At 37.2% G+C, this 16,889-nt stretch overlaps 1 pseudogene; it reads right to left on the bottom strand.

The window, feature by feature from the left end:
• Positions 1–15,612: 15,612 nt before the first annotated feature.
• On the bottom strand, positions 15,613–16,285 carry LOC101353723 (protein SYS1 homolog pseudogene; annotated as a pseudogene).
• Positions 16,286–16,889: the final 604 nt, after the last annotated feature.

Raw genomic sequence — 16,889 nt, 5'->3', positions numbered from 1 at the left:
AAAATACCATGGCTTGGGTCAGGCATCCTCAAAGTGACATCGTTGCTTTTGAACACTTTAGAGAGGTCTTTTGCAGCAGTTTTTCCCAACGCAGAACGTCATTTGAGTTATTGACTGATACTTCCAAGGGCGTTAATTGTGGATCCAAGTAAAATGAAATCCTTAACAACTTCAATATTTTCTCCATTTATCCTGATGTTGCTTATTGGTTTAGTTGTGTGGATTTTTGTTTTCTTTATGTTGAGGTGTAATCCATATTGAAGGCTGTAGACTTTGACCTTCATTAGTAAGTACTTCAAGTCCTCTTCGCTTTCAGTTAAATTTTTTTCCTTAAGTCTATTTAGTTTAGAACAATTATTATTTATAACTTTGTTGTATCGTCTCCAAAATAGGTTTGACTGTGACTTTCGTTGGATTCTTGAAAGTTCTCTTAATAGTTCAAAGTGTTGTGAATTAAAAAAAATGAGTCCTAGATTAGTGTCTTCTCCCTGTCACTAGCAATATTTGAGGCCTTGAGCAAGTATCCTATCACCTCTTATTCCATTCCTAATTAAAGTTGGACTGGAACAAACTGAAATGTCCTAAATTTTTATTAAAGATTTTTCTTTCTTCAGTGTTTTTCAATAACCTTGGTAGAAACAGAATGAATGTAAAGCATTATTAAATTTCTAAATGAGTGGGAGGGAACAGACTTAACTTCTCTCCTGAAATAAAAAACTAAACAAAATATGAGGAACAATAATGCACAGACTGGACATTACACAGTAAAGGATAATGGCTTGACAAAGACAAAACAATCAAGGTGAGAACTATCATTACCACCAGCTTACTTTCTGGTGAGAGTTTACAGCTGGAACAAAAGAATGGGGGAACCCATGTGGAGCTTGGCAATCTCCTTGAATTGAGGACGTGGAGTTGGCAGTCTGGTGAGGCCCAGGTGGCTGTATTTTACAAGGGACAATACCAAAGATGAAAGAGCTGCACAGAGATCTGCAAAGGGTCTTGTCCAATCCTCGGTTGAATAGCCATTAGTGCATTCACGTGAGGACGTTACTTAAGGTTGGGGACAGAGCCACATAAAAGAAGAAGATGGAACAATTTGCAACTTTCACACAAGGCTGGGAACAGTTTGTGTTCCTACCAGTAAGAGGTGAAACACATCATAATTCACAGAGTATTGGGTAGAGTACTCAGAATATTGCCTTAGGAGGAGAAAAATTCGTTTTAAGCTAAAGGCTGTTTTGACTCTGCTAAACAAAGCTTATATGCAAGCTTTAAATAATCAAACCATTTCCAAGTAGCTCACTCTGTTCCAAAATAAAGCCCAAAAACATTTATAGGAATACAAAAGTATTCAACATCCAACAAGGTGAAATTTACAATACCTGCCATCCAAAAAAAAAAAAAAAAAGTTATGAAGCAGGAAAATGTGACTCATATTATAGAGAAAAATCAATCAAGAGACACATAAAGACACAGATGATGGAATCAGTAGACAAAAACATTAAAGGAGCTATTACATTCCATGTGTTCAAGAAGACAGAGGAACATTTGAGCATGTGAAATAGAAACATATGCAATAAAAAATGGCTGAAATCAAACTTCTAGTGATGAAAATTATAATCCTGAGATAAAAAATACTATAGATGGGATTTAGAGTAGATTAAACATTCCCAAGAAAAGATTAACAAACACATTTAGAGACATTGCAACAGAAACTATCCAAACTAAAATATCTAGAGGAAAAAAGTCTACCAAAAAAATAAACAAAATTCATTCTATGAAGTCAGTATTACCCTGATATCAAAGCCAAAGGTAAAAAAATCTCAAAAAACTAAAAATACTTATTAATATACATCACAAATATAAATGCAACAATGATAAAAAAAATTAGCAAATCAAATCCAGCAACTTATAAATAAGGTCATGTACAACGACTAGACGACTAGAACTAATAAGTAAATTCATCAAGGCCGGAGGACACAAGGTCAATATATGTATTGTATGTCTGTATAATATCCATGAAGAAAACAAACATAAAATTAAGTAAAAAATTCCATTCATAGTAGCACATAAAAAGAACAAAATACACTTAACAAAAGAGACACAAACTTTATAAGATAAAATGACAAAATGTTGCTGAGAGATATTTTAAAAAGAACTAAATAATTAAATCTACATAGGGTTTTCATGGCCTAGAAGATTCAATATTACTATGAAAACTCTCCTTAAATTGATCTCTTGATTCAATTCAATGCAATCTCTTTGAAAATTCCTACTGGCTTTTTTTGCATAAATCAACAAGATAATCAAAATATATGGAAAGGTAAAGAACTCAGAAGACTCAAAACAACAGGACAAAGTTGTAGATCTTCCACTTAACTGCTTTCAAAATGTACTACTGGCATGAAGATAGACATATAGATCAATTGAATAAAATTGACAGACCAGAAATAAACCCTCACATTTATGATCAGTTAATTTCTGGCAAAGATGTCCAGGCAATTCAATGGGGAAATAATAGCTTTTGAAACATAAGGTACAGGGACAATTGGTTAACCACAAACAAAAACAAAAATAGAAACAAAAATTTAAACTCTTAGACAACACAAAAAAGACTAACTAAAATTGTATCATAGACCAAAATATAAAAGTTGAAACTATGAAATTCTTTGAATAAAATGTAGGAAAAAATCTTTATGACCATATATGTATTAGGCAAAGATTAGATACAACACTAAAAGCACAAGTGATTTAATTTTTGACAAATCAGGCTTCATAAAATTTAAAAACTTTTGCACTTCAAAGACACCATCGAGACTGTGAAGACAAATCACATAATGGGAGAATATATTTGTAAATCACATATAATCCAGAAACTATAAAACTTCTTATAACTCAAAAATAAAAAAGATAACCCAAATTAAAACTGGGCAAATATGTGAATAGCTATTTCACCATTTCTGGTAAGCACATGGAAAGGTGCTCTACATCATTAGTCATTAGGGAAATACAAATCAAAATTATAATGAAATAACACTTCACACCCACTAGAATAAATTTAAAAAAAAAGAAGAAGGCAAGGGTCGATGAAGATGTAGACAAACTGGAATCCTCATACACTGCTGTCGGTAATGTAAAATGTTTGGAAAAGAGTTTGGCAGTTTTTAAGAATGACAAATACATATTTATCATGTTGTTGCTGTTGTGTGCTGTCAAATTGATTCCAACTTATAGCGGCCCTATATGACAGAGAAGAACTGTCCCTAGGGTTTCATAGGCTATAATCTTTTATTTATTTTTTATTGTACTTTAGATGAAGGTCTACACAACAAATAGTTTCTCATTAAACAGTTAGTATACATATTGTTTTATGACATTGGTTCACAACACCACGACATGTCAACACTCTCCCTTCTTGAACTTAGGTTCCCTATTACCAGCTTTCGTGTCCCCTCTTGCCTTCTAGTCCTTGTCCCTGGACTGTTGTGTCCCATTAGTCTCATTTTGTTTTATGGGGCTGTCTAATCTTTGGCTGAACGGTGAACCTCAGGAATGACTTCTTTACTGAACTATAAGGGTGTCTGGGGACCATACTGTCAGGGTTTCTCCAGTCTCTGTCAGGGCAGTAAGTCTGATCTTTTTTTGTGAGTTAGAATTTTGTCCTACATTTTTCTCCAGCTCTGTCTGGGATCTTCTGTTGTCATCCCTGTCAGAGCAGTCAGTGGTAGTAGCCAGGAACCATCTAGTTGTACGGGGCTCAGTCTGGTGGAGGCCGTGGTAGTTGTGGTCTATTAGTCTTTTGGAGTAATCTTTCCTTTGTGTCTTGTTTCCTTCATTCTCCCTTGCTCTCAAAAGGGTGAGACCTGCGGAGTATCTTAGATGGCTGCTCACAGGCTTTTAGGACCCCAGACGCTACTCACCAAGGTAGAATGTAGAACATTTTCTTTATAAACTGTGTTATGCCAATTGAGCTAGATGTTCTCCGAGACCATGATCCCCACAGACAGGCGGTAATCTTTATGGGAGCAGATTGCTATGTCTTTACTTCCTTGGAGACGCTGTTGGATTTCAACCCAGCAACTCTACTTATAGGTGTTTATTCATGAGAGATGAAAACAAATATTCACATAAAAGTTGTATGTGAAAGAACATAGCAACACTATTCATGATAAATAAAAAGTAGAAACAACCAAATATCCCTCACATGATAAATGGATAAACAATATATAGTATATTCACAGTGGAATGTTATTTGTCAATAAAAACAAAGTACTAACACGTGCTACAACACATAAAAATCAATAAAATGAAACTCATTGCTGTCAATTCAATTCCAACTCATAGTGACCCTATAAAGGAACCTCAAAAAATTTACATAAGAAAGTCAAACACAAAAGACCACAAATTGTATGATTCCATGCATGTACAATATCCAGAAAAGGAAGCAGAGATATAAAGCAGATTGTTGGTTGCCTGGGGCTAGATGTGAGAATGAGGATTGACTGAAAGTTGCACAAGGGATAATTTGGGAGTCAAAAGAAATGTTCTAAACTTGTATTGTGGTAATACTTTCACAAGGCAAATTTACTGAAAATAAGTAAATTTACTGCACACTTAAAACAAATCAATTCTATGGTATGAAAATTATACCTCAATATAGTTATTAAAAAATACAAGAACAGAGCATCAATGAGTCTGAGTCAACTTCAAGCTACCAAATACAATGTAATTAGATTCACTAATGAGAGAAGAAAATGGAGAGGACAGAATACCAATAAACAAATAAATAAAAACATTTAAGGAAGTAAGCTGAAAATGTTCCAAATTTGAGGAAAATTGATAACACACAGTTCCAAGAAAGTCAATGAATTCCAAGCATGAGGGACATGAGATAGCGACATAGGACACATCATATTCAATTTACTTAAAATGAGAGTTAAGTGAAAATTTAAGAACAGCTACAGTCAAAATAAACATTACGTATAGAAAATGAAAACAGAATTCTCATCAGAAACAACACCTGCAGAGGAATAGCTTATTTAACGTATTGAAAGATGTACACAAATTGTCAGCCTAGAATTCTCTACCCAGCGAGTTTATCCTTCAAAAATGATAAAGACTTTTTACAGACATATAAAAAGTGAAATAATTCATCACTATCAGACCTGCAGTACATGAAATTATAAAGAAAGCTATTCAAAAGAAAAATAATATGACATGGTGATCTCATTCTACTCAAAAGAAAGAAAAGCAAAAAAAGAAAAAAAAAAAGCTGAATGGACTCTGAGTCAGGGTAACCCCATGTGTGTCAGAATAGAACTGTGCTCCATACGGTTTTTAATGGCTGATTTTTCGGAAGTATATCACCAGGCCTTTCTTCTGAGGTACCTGTGAGTGGACTTGAACCGCCAACCTTTCTCTTAGCAGTGTAGTGTGTTAACCATTTGCACTACCTAGCGATCAAACTGATAATGACCCTATAGGACAGAGTAGAACTGCCCGATAGGGTTTACAAGAAGTGGCTGGTGTATTCCAAGTGCTGACATTTTTGATTAGCAGCCAAACACTTATCCACTGCACAACTAGGGCTCGAAGTCAACTTGAAATGGTAAATATGTGTGTGAAAATACAATACTTGCACTCTCATTTTAATATATCTTTAAATTGAGGTTCACATCCAAAATAATAACAGTATAATTGTGGTTTATAACTTATGTGTAAATAACATGTATGACAATAGTGACACAAAAGCCAGAAAGCTAAATAGAAATATACTGTTATAAGACTACTATACTATATAGGAAGTGGTGTAATATTACCTGAAGGCAGACTGTGATAAGAAAAGGATGTATACTATAAATTCTAATGCAATCACTAAAACATCACAACAAATAGTTAAAGGTAGTAAGCCAACAAAGAGGAAAAATGGGATAAAAATATATAACTAAACCAAAAGAAGGCAGAAAAAAAAGAAAAGACAAAACAAAGAACGTATAGAACAAACAGTATACAACCAGAAAGATAGTATATTTAAGCCCAAACTGATTAATAATTACATTAAACATAGTCTAAACAGCCCAATTACAAGACAGAGATTGTCTGATTAGATAAAAAGTAAGTCCCAACTAACAAGCTGTCTATAAAATACTCACTTTAAATATTTAACAAAAACAAATACATTAAGAGGAAAAGGATGGGAAAAGTTCTTCTTTGCTATCTTTAATGAAAAGAAAGCTTCACTGGATTGGTATGAAGCTTGATAGATATTAATATCAGACAGTGTAGAATTTAGAGCAATAGCTTTTACCAGAGTTAAAGGTGTCATTTAATGATAATAAAGGTGTCATTTTCATGGGGGAACAAAACAATTCTTAATATCCATGCCATAATAACAAAGTTTTAAAATAAACAAAAACTGATAGAACTAAAAGAAGAGATGGACATTTCAATACCCCACTCTCAATAAATCATAGGACGAATCCGTAGAAACTTAATAAGGATATGGAAGACATGAAGAACTCTATCAACTAACTTGACCTAAACAACATTTATGGGGCGATTCACTAAAAACAGCACAATATTATTTCTTTTAATGTGCACAACATACATTTACTAAGGTAGTCCTTATTCTGGGCCAACAAACAAGTGTCAGTAGGCTGTAAAGGTTCTTATCATGCAAAGTATGTTCTTTGATCACAAGGTAATTAAAGTTGGAATGAATAATAGAAAGATATATGGAAAACATGCTAAGAATTTGGAACTAAATTAGATACTTTCAACATAATCTATTGGCCCAATTGCAAAAAAAAAAAAAAGAAGAAGGAAAACACAACATATCAAAATGTGATACAAGGAAAACTGTCCTTAGCAGCAAATTTATAACACTGAATGTCTATATTAAGAAAAAAGTCTCAAGTCAATGACTTCAGCTTCCACCTTAGGAATTCAGATAAAGAAAAACAAATTAATTGCAAAGAAAGCAAAAGACCAAAAAAAAAAAAAAAGTAAAAATTCAATAGTAGCATAAGCTTAGTTTTTGAAAATATCAGTAAAATGGCTAAAATTTCAACCACGCTGATCAGGAAAGAAGAGAGAAGATGCAAAGTACCAATATCAAGAATGAAAGAGTGGACATCATTGAAGATCCTGCAGACATTAAACAAATGCTTAGTAAATATTATGAACAACTTCATGACGATATATTCAACAACTTTGAAGTAAATAGACCAATTTTTTAAAGACACAAACTTCCAAGTTAATCAAGAAGAAATATATAACCTGATAGTCCAAAATCTACTAAAAAATTAAATTTAAGGTAAAAAAACTTTTTCACAAATAAAACTTCAGGCTCAAATGTCGTCACTTAACAATTCTACCAAACATTTAAGAAACATATAGCAAGAATTCTTTACAAACTCTCCCAGAAATTTGAAGAGGAGGAAATATTTCCCAATTCATTATATGAAACCAGGGTTGCCCTTGCATCCAAGAGAAAATAAAATTATTCGCAAATATCACACACGAGCATAAATATAAATGCAATTTATAGTGTGGGTAGTATAAAGGGTTTATTTCCAGTGGGATGTGTAAACAACCTAAGCAACTGCTTTGCAACAAATTTGAGGAATTTCAGAAACCTGAAGATTACAGTGGGATCAAGAGTTAGATAAGAAAGTGAAAATCAATTTAGAAATCATTCAGATTTTACGCTTCTTAACCTTGAGTAGGCATTGTTAAAGAAAGAAAGGAAATCTAGAAATTATTTAAACCAAACCCATTGCCATCAAGTCAATTCTGACTCATAGCGACTCTATAGGAGAGAGTAGAACTGCCCCATAAGATTTCCAAGGCTGTAATCTTTAAGGAGGCAGACTGCCACATGTTTCTCCTGCAGAGCAGCTGCTGGATTTAAGCCACCAATCTTTTGGTTAGCAGCCAAGCACTTACTTAACCACTGTGCCACCAGGGCTCGGGCATGTACTTAACACCTACTACTACTACTACTAACTGTTTTACACCAGATCCTTTGATCAGCAGATGCCAAACTAGACAAAACGTGTGTGACTTTTATATGAGATGCTTGTGATAGAGATGGGAAGGAAGGAAGATGAGGCTTGAGAAGAATAAAGAAAAGCTGATGGGGTGGAGACAGACTAGATAGTTATGAAGTCTAAGGGAAGTTAGACAAGGCCATCAGGAAGTTCTCAACCCAAAGTAACTCAAAAAAGCTATCACCTGTCTCTCGGGAATGGGCCTGCCTTTGTATACTTGTTATGTTCAGTCACCAGCTGGGCATAGATGAAGGGGGAGCGTGGCATCAGTGAAAAAAAAGACATGGATTTCAGAGTTCAACAGCTAGGGCTCTTGGAAAACTACACAACCTATACTTGGAGTCCTTGGGTGCCACAAACGGTTAAGTGCTTAACAACTAAGTAAAAGGTTGGTGATTGGAACCTGCCCAAAGGCACCTTGGAAGAAAAGTCTGGTGATCTACTCTTGAAAGTCGAATGGTCTTTATACCACTTTTTTTTTTTTTAATAGTTGGAGACCTATGAGGTGAATTCTCATAGCTGCCATGGTTGACCCCTTGGGGTGAGCAGGTATAATTTTTTTCACTGCTTTGGGTAACAGTTTCTCCATGATTTCTATGAACCTTCCCTCCCGATGTGAAATTCCGTAAAGAGAGGTAGTAAGATGAACTACAACCCTTATTGCTTCATTTGATGTTGGGGCTGCAGCTGGTACTCATTCTCTTCTTCCTTCATTCTAAATTTCTACAGTTATTATAAATTTCCCTTATACTCATCTGGTAGCTCTTGGTGGCTTATCTGTTTATGTGATCCATACCTTTATTCCTGAAATGTTTGAACCCTTGATAATCATACCTTTCTCAATATGGAGTTGCTACAAATTTGTCCACTCCTGCTGATCAAGGCCAATTACCTCTGCCAGTGTGGTAACCTATCTTCTCACCTAACAGCGGCCCTAACTTGCATTTCCATGATACCCTTACTTCTTTCCCTGGCTAGAGGATGCTTTCTTTGGGGACCAGGACCCCCAACCCTGTGCTGAGTTTTGAGGACAGAGAGCACCTATTTCCTCATTGGGGCATTGGGAATGATGGTAAGTGGGGCCACTCTTACTCTACCTTCCAGACTCATGCATCCTTGCTATTAGGGATACAGCACCATATAGAGTGGTCCAATTCAATATATACATTGCACCCTAAAGGTTGGCACCCAATCCTTTCAGAGTTTCTTCTGAGCTGGTACTTCAGCTGCACATTTAGAAGGCTGTTGCAGATTCAGTGAGGCAGGTCACCTCTGGATGGTGCAGTATGCAACCTGAGGAATAGATTCCATAGTCATTAGCCTATTCCCCACTTTCTTTGCTGTAAAGAGTGTTCTGTGGTTGGATGTTATGCAGCATGGGATTCTTTGTCTGTGGGTCAAGCATTTAGTAAGCCCCTGCAAAATGATACTGACTGAGGTTCCGCAGGCCGAAAAGATAAATCAATACCCAGAATGGGTATTTATCTGTGTGAGAATGAAGAGCTTGTTGATGGAATGTGACCAAAGTCATCAACTTGCCTTTAACTGCTTAATTGTGCTTTTTGATAATATTGCCAAATTAAGGGCTTACTATTCATCTCTGTTTATGATAATTTGGACATTCAGTGACAACAGTAGCTAGATTACCCTTCCACATGGTAAGTGGAAGTCCATGCTGTTGGGCCATGGCCGTTATATTTTTATTTCTACCATGCTAATTTTGGGGAAGCCAATGATAATGTCTCTATGGGCCTACTAATTTTGTCCGCTTAGTTGTCTTCTTGCTTATTTTGTGATAGATGCTTTCTAGTGGGCATTAAAGCTTGAAAGAAATTTCTTCTCGTTTTGTTTCTACTCCCTCATGTCCATCCACATGTTTAACACAGCATTTCTATTTCCCATCGTCAAGTCCTTTTCTTTCCAGACCCATGACAAGAGTTTCAGGCCATTAGCCATTGCTCAGCTATATATATATTTGTTGTTACATGCCGTCAAGTCAGTTCCGACTCATAGTGACTCTGTGTATAACAGAACGAAATACTGCCCATTCCTGTGCCATCTTCACAATCCTTGCTGTGCTTGAGCCTATTGTTGCAACCACTGTGTCACTCCATCTCACTGAAGGTCTTCCTCTCCTTCACTGACCCTCTACCCTGCCAAGCATGATGTCCTTCTCCAGGGACTGCTCCCTCTTGATAACATGTCCAAAGTATATGAGACATAATCTCACCTTCCTTGCCTCTAAGCAGCATTCTAGTTGTACTTCTTCCAAGACAGATGTGTTCATTCTTTTGACAGTCCATGGTATATTCAATATTCTTCACAAACACCACAATTCAAAGGCATCAATTTTTCGGTCTTCCTTATTCATCATCTAGCTTTCACATGCATATGAAGCAGCTGACAATACCATGGCTTGGATCAGGCACACCTTAGTCCTCAAGGTGACATCTTTGTTTCTTAACACTTTAAAGAGGTCTTTTGCAGCAGATTTGCCCAATGCATCGCATCTTTTGATTTTTTGACTACTGCTTCCATAGGTGTTGATTGTGGATCCAAGTAAAATGAAAATCCTTAACAACTGCAATCTTCTCTCCACTTATTATGATGTTGTTTATTGGTCTAGCTGTGAGGATTTTGGGTTTTCTTTATGTTAAGGTGTGATCTATACCGAAGGCTATAGTCTTTGATCTTCTTCAGTAAGTGTTTCAATTCCTCTTTACTTTCAGCAAGCAAGGTCGTGTCATTTGCATAACACAGGTTGGTAATAAGTCTTCCTCCATTCCTGATGCCTCGTTCTTCCTGTCATATAGTCCAGCTTTTCACATTACTTGCTCAGCATGCAGATTGAATAGGTATGCTGAAAGGATACAACCCTGACACACACCTTTCCTGACTTTAAACCATGCAGTGTCCCCTCACTCTGTTCTTGATATTGCCTCTTGATTTATGTACAGGTTCCTCATGAGCACAATTAAGTGTTCTGGAATTCCCATTCTTCGCAATGTTATCCCTTGTTTGTTATGATCCACACAGTCAAATGCCTTTGCATAGTCAATGAAACACAGGTAAACATCTTTCTTGCATTTTTTGCCTTCAGCCAGGATCCATCTGACATCAGCAATGATATCCCTGGTCCCATGTCCTCTTCTGAATCTGGCTTGAATTTCTGGTGGTTCTCTGTCGATGTACTGCCGCAGCCACTTTTGAATGATCTTCAGCAACATTTTATTTGTGTGTGATATTAATGATATTATTTGATAATTTCCACATTTGGTTGTATCACCTTTCTTGGGAATAGGCATAAATACGGATCTCTTCCAGTCAGCTGGCCAGGTAGCCGTCTTCCAAATTTCTTGGCATAGACGAGTGAGCACCTTCAGCACTGCATTCGTTTGTTGAAATATCTCAATTGGTATTCCATCAATTCCTGGTGCCTTGTTTTTTGCCGGTGCCTTCAGAGAAGCTTGGACTTCTTCCTTCAGTACCGTCAGTTCCTAATCATATGCTACCTCCTGAACTGGATAAACGTTGACCAATTATTTTTGGTATAGTGACTCTGTGTATTCCTTCCATCTTCTTTTGATGCTTACTGCATCATTTAATATTTTCTCCATAGATTCTTTCAGTATTGCGACTGGAGACTTGAATTTTTTCTTCAGTTCTTTCAGCTTGAGAAATGCTGAGTGTGTTCTTCCCTATTGGTTTTCTATCTCCAGGTCTTTGCACATGTCGTTATAATACTTTACTTTGTCTTCTTGAGACAGCCTTTGAAATCTTCTGTTCAGCTCTTTCACTTCATCATTTCTTCCTTTTGCTTTAGCTACTGGATATTCAAGAGCATGTTTCAATGTCTGTTCTGACATCCATTTTGGTCTTTTCTTTCTTTGCTGTCTTTTTAATGACCTCTTGCTTTCTTCATGCATGATGTCCTTGATGTCATTCCACAACTTGTCTCGTCTTCGGTCATTAGTGTTTAATGTGTTAAATCTATTCTTGAGATGGTCTCTAAATTCAAGTAGGATAAACTCAAGGTCATACTTTGGCTCTCGCCAACTTGTTCTAATTTTCTTCTGTTTTGACTTGAACTTGCATATGAGCAATTTACGGTCCATTCCACAGTCAGCCCGTGGCCTTTTTCTGACTGATGATACTGAGCTTTTCCATCATCTCTTTCCACAGATGTAGTCAGTTTGATTCCTGTATATTCCATCTGGCAAGGTCCACGTGTATAGTCGCAGTTTATGTTGGTGAAAAAAATGTATTTGCCATGAAAAAGTCATTGGTCTTGCAAAATTCTATCATGCAATCTCCAGTATTGTTCCTATCACCAATGCCTTGTTTTCCAACTACCGAGCTTCGTCTTTGTTTCCAACTTTTGCATTCCAATCACCAGCAATTATCAGCACATCCTGATTGCATGTTTGATCAATTTTAGACTGCAGAAGTTGGTAAAAATCTTCAATTTCTTCATCTTTGGCCTTAGCGGTTGGTGTGTAAATTTGAATAATAGTCCTAGTAACTGGTTTTCCTTGTAGGCATATGGATATTATCCTATCTCTGACACTGTTGTACTTCAGGATAAATCTTGAAATGGTCTTTTTGACCATGAATGCAATGACGTTCCTTTTCAAGTTATCATTCCTGGCATAGAAGACCATATGATTGTCTGATTCAAAATGTCCAGTAGTAGTCCATTTCAGGTCACTAATGCCTAGGATATCAATGTTTATGTGTTCCATATCATTTTTGAGGACTTCCAATTTTCCTAGATTCATACCTTGTACATTTCATGTTCTGATTATTACTGGATGTTTGCAGCTGTTTCTTCTCATTTTGAGTCATCCCACATCAGCAAATGTAGGTCCTGAAAGCTTGACTCCGTCCACATCATTAAGATCAACTCTACTTTGAGGAGGTAGCTCTTCCCTCGTATTTTGAGTGCCTTCCAACCTAAAAGGCTCATCTTGCAGCACTACATATCAGACAACGTTCTGCTGCTATTCATAAGGTTTTCACTGGCTAATTCTTTTCAGAAGTAGACCACCGGGTCCTTCCTAGTCTGTCTTACTCTGGAAGCTCCACTGAAACCTGTCTGCCATGGGTGACCCTGCTGGTATTTGAATACTGGTGGCATAGCTTCCAGCATCACAGCAACATGCAAGCACCCACAGTACGACAAACTGACAGACACGTGGGAAATTTATATGTATGCATATATATATGTGTGTGTGTCACCTCTGGACACACATGTTTGCAAACAAAGATATTACCCAGGTGAATTGTTTACAGTTTTGCCCAAGTGGAAGATTTCTAATTTCTAATAACTTTCACGCTCATCTCTGAGTGTAGACATAATGTAGTTGCCATCCATTTTAAGTTTGTACCCACTTAATGTCCAACCCATCTATAAAACAAGTTTGGGCTTTTTCTATCTGTATTAGCAACTTACAGAGAATTCCCCCATATTGCCTTAGGGCTAAGCTAATGGACAGGAGCTAATCCAGCTTTGGTGAGTGACACTGATCGTATGCTAACTACACATGAAGCTTACTTGTTTGTACCCTCTTGTCTGGTTATGGCTTGATTCCAGATGTATCTTTTTCATCTTAAAATTTCTTGTTGATGGGGCCAACCAACTTTATGACTCGGTAGATCCAACAGCTCACATTCAGTTTAATGAATTTAAGGTCATTTGTTGTCCCATGTTCAAGTATTCTATCTCAGTAAAACACTAAGAGATGTTTCTTTTTTTGTTTGTTTGTATTGTTTTTGTAGCAGTTTTATTGAGATATAATTCAAATACCATGCACTTTATCCATTTAATGTGCACAGTTCACAGAGTTGTGCAACCATCACCACAATCAATTTAAGAATGCTTACGTCACCCATAAAAGACACTTCACAGCTTTTAGCGGTTACCCCTCATTTTTCCCATCCCCCACATCCTTAGGCAACCACTAATGTAATTTATATCTCTATAGATAGATCTGCCTATTCTGGGAATTTGATATAAATTAAATCATAGAATATATCTTTTGTGACTGACTTCTTTCACTTAACATAATATTGTCGAGTTTTGTCGACAACATGAACTGATGTAGCATGCATCAGTACTTCATTCCTTTTATTCTGCTGAATAATATTCCACTTAAGGATACGACACATTTTCTTTATACGTTGATCAGGTGATGGAGAATTGGGTTGTTCCCACTTTTTAGCTATTATGAATAATGTTGCTATGAACATTCATGTACACATCTTTGTGTGGATATATTTCTCTTGGGTAAATATCTAGGAATGAAATTACTGGATCATAGGAAGTGAGCAAGGGATTGTTGGGAGACAGTATCTCACGGGTCTCCCACTTTTTTACACATATTCTGAAGAAAGTCACCGATTGTCCTTTGTATCGAGTTATCTTTTCAAGAAAGTTTTTATAGCAAACAGCTTTGAAGTTGAAGACAGTTTATCCCTCCATACAAAGTGTAGATTTGTTGTCTGCTTATTACAAAGATTTAAGTTTCCTAAACTCAGGGTCCTCTTCTTTAATGCAAGTATCTGATATGCAGGTATCTGGTTTTCTTAGTCTCGCTATGCAAATTGGGGCTTGGAGAACGGCCTCTTAAATGCTGATCCTCTGGCTACTGCTACTGCTGTGAGAAATAAACTGTCCTTCCTCTTTGACCCAGGAGTCTCTTGTCTTCTAGTAGCATTTACAGTACCGTGGGAGGCTAACTTGTTAGTTTTTTTTAAATCATGGAAAAACTGTTTGTGTACACAGGGAGGATAGCTGCAAACCCCTCACAGAGGAAACTTCACCCCTCAAAAAAAATCTTAGAGAAAAATTCCTGTCTCCCTCTGTACTATAAATGCAGCCCAGAATGAAAGGTTGAGCTTCTTATCTCTGAGCACCCGTCATACCCTTACTATTGTAGAATTCCAAACAACACAGGAAAAAGGAATTCCAAACAGCACAGCTGTCCATTGGCAACTGAGGTGCCTGGCCATTCCTAGGAAAAAAGCAGAGACTTTATTATGAGGATTAAACTGTGTAGGATGCTTGAATTCTTTGCTATGAGTCGGAATCCACTTGGTGGCAATGGATTTGTTTTGTTTTTCTTTTGGTATGTTTACAGCCCACAGCAGGGTGGAGACCCCAGAGAGGGAACTGAAAGAAAGTTAGTAATAACTTCATGGGTGTTATGAAAATACATGTAACAAAGCACAGATAGTACATTTTCTTTTTCTTGTTGCCTCCATCTGCCATCCTCTCCCTGACACTAGCCTAATACTTCACACCTACATCTTTTTCAGTGCCTATGAATCCAGAAACCAAGTGGTTTTCCAAACAGCATCACTGTGGTTCAGCAACACGGCAAAGAACTGTCCCAGGAAGGTGAAACAGATGACTAGAAGAGTGATTTTCTCCAGTTATGTATAATAGATTTTGTTTTGTTTTGAAACAAAAGAGTGATGATAGGTATGGTGACTCAAAAGTGACATGGCTCCAACTCTGTTATTACCCTCAGAGTGTTGCCCTTTCTGACCTCCCAGACACCAAAGTGTCAGCAGACAAAGGCCATTCTTACAGCTGTGGTCCTGACTGCTACCTGCCTTCTTATCAGGCCTCACTACCTTTCCCACACCAAGAGACTCCACATTACCAAGGCTGCTCTCAGACCTGGCCTGGAACTCATCTGGAGGGTCTCGAAGTCAAAGATGTTGGAGGGCTAAGTGCCCAGCAGAGTATCCCAGGGCCAGACTCTAGACATGGGATCTAGGAGCTGAGTTGAGGGGGGTCTCATTGAGCTCCATCTGCATGCATAGGTACTCCTTGATGACAGCCATGAGTGCAGTGCACATGGCCTGGACCAGTTAGCAGGTTAGTGTACAGAAGAAATGGGCATTACAGAGCCAGTAGCCCAGAAAGTGAAAGAAATGGACAGTAGAAATGGAATCTAGACATTCCTTCTATCGTAGAATGAAGTACAGCAACCCAGGGCACAAGTGAGGCTGCCAAGGATGATGGACATCATCAAGAGCTGGCCTTCAGGGGTGGAGTAGCCCACAGCATTGAACATCTGGTACACTGAGTGGTTACTATGCAACAACCAGCTGACCAGCACCAGTTACAGGCTTAGAGAGTGCTAATAGATGGTTTGCATAAGGATGATCTGTGACAGGATCAGGAATGAGGCCTACATGTAGCTGTGGAATTGGTCCGCCATACCAGTCTTCAGGACCAGAAAACTCCTGGGTCACCATTTGCCATGCCATGGGCCCTCAGGTTGCCCTGGTACCAGTGACAGATGAGAGAATTGAAGCATCCAAGTTTGGCCATGCCTATTGGCACATTCTTAAAACAGTGCTGAAAGACAGGAACGTGGAGGGGACTTGTTAGTTTTTGGTAGGATAAATATCACACGCTTCACAATTCTTAACAAGGACTGCAAACATTTTACTAGGGCAACCATTATCAGCCACCTGCTTCTTCATTCTTGCTCTTTTTTCATTATAGATGTTAAGCAGCACCTTTGTTAGTTGCCTAACACATGTGATACAAGAGTGGTTTAAAAAATTGTAATTAAGTTGGAGACTTGGAACTGGCACACCAGTTTTCCCATTTTCAAATTAGAGAAAATATTGATTTCCTCTCATAATCTCCTTAAAAGGATTTTGTATGTATTCAATAAAATGCTGCATGTAAAATACCTACATCAGTATGTGGCATTTATGAAGAGCACAGTATATTGTATTAACATCAGCTGTTTACTAACATAAAAACTGAAGGCAATACATAACTTGAGAAAATTCCTTATGTATAATCTTATC

The sequence above is a fragment of the Trichechus manatus genome, unplaced genomic scaffold (assembly GCF_000243295.1).
Source record: "Trichechus manatus latirostris isolate Lorelei unplaced genomic scaffold, TriManLat1.0 scaffold00012, whole genome shotgun sequence".
Classification (NCBI taxonomy): Eukaryota; Metazoa; Chordata; class Mammalia; order Sirenia; family Trichechidae; genus Trichechus; species Trichechus manatus.
Note: the sequence above shows the minus strand (reverse complement) of the source record. Positions and strands in the feature narration are given on the sequence as shown.